This window comes from Sus scrofa, chromosome 7 (genome assembly GCF_054392235.1).
Source record: "Sus scrofa isolate SSC_HxYL_T2T_F1_AM1 chromosome 7, Sscrofa_HxYL_maternal_Yorkshire_Landrace_v2.0, whole genome shotgun sequence".
Taxonomy (NCBI): Eukaryota; Metazoa; Chordata; class Mammalia; order Artiodactyla; family Suidae; genus Sus; species Sus scrofa.
The window spans coordinates 56,354,560-56,360,482 of record NC_139389.1 but is presented as its reverse complement, the minus strand read 5'-3'; positions in this window follow the sequence as shown (position 1 = coordinate 56,360,482).

The window sequence follows — 5,923 nt, the reverse complement described above, 5'->3', positions numbered from 1 at the left end:
GCCGCGCCCGGCTGCCCACCCAGAGGGGGCGGGGCCGGAGCCTGGGAGGCGGGGAGCCCGCCCCGAGCGGCGGCGACTCCGCCCCGCGGCGGGAGAGGGCGGGCGCCGGGCTCCCCACCGGAGCGCGCCCAGGGACCGCCAGGGGGCGTCCTGGCGCGGGAGGCGCTGCCCGGCCGGTCTAGCACCAGTGCCTGCGTCGGCTGGGCGGACCCAGGAACTTCCGGCCGCCAGAGCCCCATTGGCGCGGGCTGAGAGTGTGCACCTCGGGCAGATCCATTCGAAAGGTGCAGTGGAGGCTAAGGCATGCTTGGCGCCCCTTGACCTGGGCGGGGATCGTCAGCGAGGAGCAAGGGGAGAGCCCTGGACTATGAGCGCGGGGATGGAGCCGGGGCAGCTCTGCTAGCGTCTCAATCGCGACCTTCGACGCCGTCCCTCCTCGGAAAAGGAGAGGGTCAATCAAGATGACCTCTAAGGCCCCCCTACCGGGCCAGGCCCGGGGAGGTTGATCTGCTTTTGACTGCTACCTGGGCAGAGTACCTCAGGCCCTCTGGGTCTCTTGCAGAGGAGGATAGTGTTTGCTTGCCTTCTTTGAGCCCTTGGATACAAACTTGAGAACATTTAAATGATTTACTGTGTCCAGAGACTTGCCGGACGTCTTCCGGCAAGTCTTTTAAGCAAATGCTATTCATGCAGCAAGGGGGGCCACCAATCACTAGATAATTTTTAGGGGTCCAGCTCCCGTATTTGTTATTTCTAACCCCAGGACAGCTGATTCTCTAAGTATTATCACCATTTACAGGTGAGGAAACTGAGGCTGAGAATCCTTCTGTAACCTGTCCCAGGTTACACAGCTGGGAAGTGGCAGAACTGGAGCTGGACTCCGGCACTGGCTCAGCCCACACCTGGTCAGGGCTTTATGCTTCAGAATAGGTGGCTTGTTTCTTTAACCACTGAGAGCAATGCAGCAGAATCACTTGGGAGGCTCCATCCGCCAGAGTTTCTGATTTAGTTCTGGGATGGCTCCATCTGCCAGAGTTTCTGATTAAGTTCCCAGAATGTGGGCAGCCCACCAGTTCCCAGGTGATGCTGATGCTGCTGGCCTCTGGGCTTAGGCTGCAGGGTGAGGGTTCAGTAGGAGCAAGCGTCCAAGTTTGGCAGAGGTTGGGGTTTTCCAGCATTATGTGACCAGAGATTGTGAGAATGTGGAATTTTAGGGAAGAGACAGGTCTTTATAAGATTCTGTACCTGCCCTTTCTCCCACATTAGAGCTGGGGAAACTGAAGCCCTCTCCAAACCCTTCAGTTGCTAAACACAAACACCTTAAGTTCCAGATTGCTAATGAATACGCTGGAATTCTGTGTGTTCAAATCCTGCTCTGATACATTCCTTTACAGTTGCTAACATGCTGCTCATTTGCATGCAAGGTATTCTTGGCAGAAAAGCCAGAACTTCTACAAAGAGGACTGTTTTCAGTTCTGGGAGTCCCTCCTCTCACAAGCAATAAATAGAAGCAACCAGCCTGACTGGAATATCCCCTTCCCAGATCCTTTTTTTTTTTTCCTGTCTTTTTGCCTTTCCTAGGGCCACTCCTGCAGCATGTGGAGGTTCCCAGGCTAGGGGTCTAATCAGAGCCACAGCTGCCAGCCTACACCACAGCCATAGCCACACCAGATCCGAGCTGCATCTGTGACCTACACCACAGCTCATGGCAACACCAGATCCTTAACCCACTGAGCAAGGCCAGGGATCAAACCTGCAACCTCATGGTTCCTAGTCGGATTCGTTAACCACTGAGCCATGACGGGAACTACCCCCAGATCCTTTTTGACTGCTACTGCCATTGCCCTACATGAGCCCTTCTCTCTTGAACTATTACAACAATGCCATGACAGGGGCATGGCGTACAATTCCTAGGTTACAGGTGAGAAATCCTGGTCTCAGAGAGGCAAAATGACTTACCCACTGCTACCCAGCAGGGAAGGGCCAAAACAGAACTCTTCACCTCGTTCTGATTCCAAATCGTGCTCTGCTGTTCCCAGACATTGGGTGTGTTTGTCTGAGGGGAGGGTGGACAGAGGGAGAAGAAAGAAGTGTTGTTTACCCACGCTGTGCCCAGGATTGGGCTGGATGCTTTACATTTACTGAATGTGATTATTCCACGAACACCTCTCAAGTCTGCAGAGTTTGGTGTTATTTTGCTCTTTCACAGATGAGGAAATAGAAAAGATGACTTGCCCAAAGTCATGCAGCCGGAGATGGGCAGATTTAAATCTAGGTCCTGGCTGTCTTGATCACACTGCCTAGGGGCAGGGGAACATGTGGTTACTGCTGTTTAAAGGGGGCTAACTCCTAGGCAGTGGCAGTCTTTGTAAATGATGTAACATCAGGAGGTGGCAACGAGGGGTAGTCTGAGGGTGCCACGGGGATGCCGAAATCCCAAGGACTGAATCTGATAGGAGGTAAAGAGTCTGAGTAAATACAATAAAATGTTAATTTCTGTCCAAAGCCCTCTCTCCTCCACTGAAACATCATGATCTACAAATTGTTAGTCTAGGACTTAGAATCTAAGCTGACCTTTATTTTATTTTTTTTAATTTAAATTTTACTTATTTCTATTTGTTTGGCCACCCTGCAGCATATGGAGTTCCCAGGCCAGGGATCAGATCTGAGCTGCAGTTGCACCTTACAACATAGCTTTGGCAATGCTGGATCCTTAACCCACTGTGTTGGACCAGGGATTGGACCAGCGTCCCAGCACTCCTAAGACACTGCTGATCCCAAGGTGCCACAGTGGGAACTCCCTAAGTGATGGCAGAGATGAAGTACTCTGGGGCCAAGGCCTGGGTGGGGACACCTCCTACAGGAAGTCTTCCCTCTAGCAGGCCCATGGGCTCAATGAGTCACTCTCCAGTTCTACACGCAAATCTTTTGCTAAGCTACCTCTTGTTTTTTTTTTAAGCAGTTTCAGACCACCTGCTAATATGACCTGCTAGCTATCTTGGCTTACCTGAGTCTTCTCTATCTTAGGGGTGATTTTAATATCATTACTTCCTGAAGTCTTATCTTTCCCTAGAGAGCGCTTATCTTGGCCTCTCCCCTGACATAGCTGCTGTTTATATTCTGTGAGCTGTCACTTGGTTGGCCTCATCTCCTACACTCACAGATGCCTCATAGCCCATTTTTAAATCCAGTCTGTGTTCTGGCACTGAACAGCTTGTTGGGTAACTTTCCTGGATCTCCAGGAGGTCCAGGATTCTTCATGAATATTTGGTGGATAAATGAATACATAGCTGGGGCTTTTTGGAAGCAGAGGGAGTATTACCTCTCATACACTAAGATTCAGGACACTGGCACCACATTTTCATTTGGTTCTACTGCCAGGCTCTAGGGAAAGGTCTTTAGCAAATACTGCATCAACAGTCTTTAAAAGAATACATTTTCAGAGTTCCCAGGTGGCACAGCGGGTTAAGGCCAGAGATTGAACCTGTGCCACAGCAGCTGGAGCTACAGCAGTGACTCATGGTATATGAAACTCTACCCTTTTTTTTTTGGTGGCACTGTGGCAGGCAGAAGTTCCCAGGCCAGGGATCAAACCCATGCCACAGCAATGACAACACTGGATCCTGAACCTACTGAGCCACTGGTGAACTCCTATAAAACTTTACTTTTTAAGCTTTTATTTCCAAACGTCAAATGTGAAGTATTGCCTGAATATCATCTTACCTCTCTTAAATCCAAATGTCTTTGTTCTAAGTAGTGCAAGCATGTGACTACTTTATTATGTCTGCTGGTGCCTTAGGCCTGAGCATTTGCAGATGGAAACACATATTATTTTAACATATTATTATTATTTTCCTTTTTAACATATTATTTTAACATATTATTTTAACATATTATTTTATTTTCCTTTTTCCCCCTTTTATATTGATTGATATAATTGTTATATTGATTTAGTCTTTTCATTGCATGTATAAGTAGGTTCTATTATCCAGATATTCGAAGTATTTATTGGAGTTCCCGTTGTGGCTCAGCAGTAATGAATCTGACTAGTATCCATGAGGATGCGGGTTTGATCCCTAGCTTTGCTCAGTGGGTTAAGGATCCAGTGTTGTGATGAGCTGTGGTGTAGGTCAGAGATGCAGCTTGGATCTGGCATTGCTGTGGCTCTGATTCAACCCCTAGCCTGGGAACCTCCATATACTGCAGGTGTGGCCCCAAAAAGACAAAAAAAAAATGTATTAAAAGGTGGAAGGAGGTCCTACTTGACAGCGTTGAGACTGTAAGATTCTAGAGGGCAGAGAGCAGAGACTTCCTTCCCTGTCTCAGCTTCCTCCCCTGTGCCTAGCCAGGGAATATAGTAGATGCACAGAGAACCTTTTTTGCATGATGAAGGGGTTGAAGGTAACACCCTGATTTAGGTTTAGGCAGCCATCTAGGGCCCTTGGTTGAGATGGGGAACACGGGAGGGAGGGCAGTTTAGGGGAGAGAGTGATGAGCTCAATTTTCGTTGTATAAGTTTGGAGAGCCCTGGAGCTTTGAGTTGCAGTGGCTCTGCAGCCCCAGATTGCTCTCCAAATGCCACTGAAGAGTGGGAAGTGCAGCAGAGTGTCAATGCATGTTTGGTCCATAAACACTGCGAGCATCTCTGTGAAGGATGGACAGATCAACAGGGGCTGAGAGGCTCACGGTACAGGTGCGTGTCTCGGGGCGACATGTGTACCTGCCCAAACCCTCAGGGGGTGGGGGCTCCTCTGACATAGGGAGCAGGACTCCATCTCTAGTCTGACCTGACAGAGTGATCAGCAGTGGCGCTTCCTTCTATTTCCTAGATGAGATGCTGCCCAGTTCATGAATCATTGAATAGAGCCAATTAGATCTTCCAGTTTACTCAGCTGAATTGTGCATTTGGCCCCATAACAAGAGCTGGATTTTTTTTTTTTTTTTTTTGTCTTTATGTCCTTTTTAGGGCTGAACCTGTGGCATATGGAGGCTCCCAGGCTAGGGGTTGAATTGGAGCTGTGGCTGCTGGCCTATGCCACAGCCACAGCAACACCAGATCTGAGCCGCATCTGTGACCTACACCACAGCTCATGGCAACGCCGGATCCTTAACCCACTGAGTGAGGCCAGAGATGGAACCCACAACCTCGTGGTTCCTAGTCGGATTCGTTTCCGCTGCACCACGATGGGAACTCCAAGAGCTGGATTTTTCAGCCCTGCTCCCCATTCTCTGGAAGGGAAAAGGGCTGGAAATGGAGTAAATAGGTCCATCATGCCTATGATATAAAGCCTCTCTACAAGCCCTGAAAGGTGTGGGGTTTGCAGAGTTACCAGCTTGGTGAACACAGCCCAGATCCACAGGGACAGAAGCTCATCTGCTTGGGACCCTCCCAGGCCTCACCCTATGCCTCTCTTCATCTGGCTGTTCATCTGTATCTTTTATCAGATCCTTTAATAAAATGATAAATGTACATAAGTCTTTCCTGGAGTTCAGTGAAGCCTCTCCAGCAAATTAATGGAAAATGAGCTGGAGGTTGTAGGAACTTCAGATTTAAAGCCCACTGTGAGTGCGGCAATACTGTGAAGGCACAGGTGGAAAAGAACTGAGTTTTTTCCAACACACATGGATAAATCTTGAAAATATTATTTAATCACAAAAGAACACAAACTGTGTGTGATTCCATTGATATGAAATGCCCAGTGTCGACAAAGACATAGAAACATAAAGTAGATTGGTGGTTGCCGGGGATTGGGGTGCTGGGGGGATGAGGAGTGGCTGAGGGAGCAGACCATGTGGAAGAGCATTGCAGGCATGGAGGCCCTGCCGTGGGAGGAAGTGTGGCCTGATCAAAGAACAGCAAGAAGACGGGTGTACCTAGAAGGGAGTGATAGAGGGGACGGAGGTGGGAGATGAGAAAAGAGAA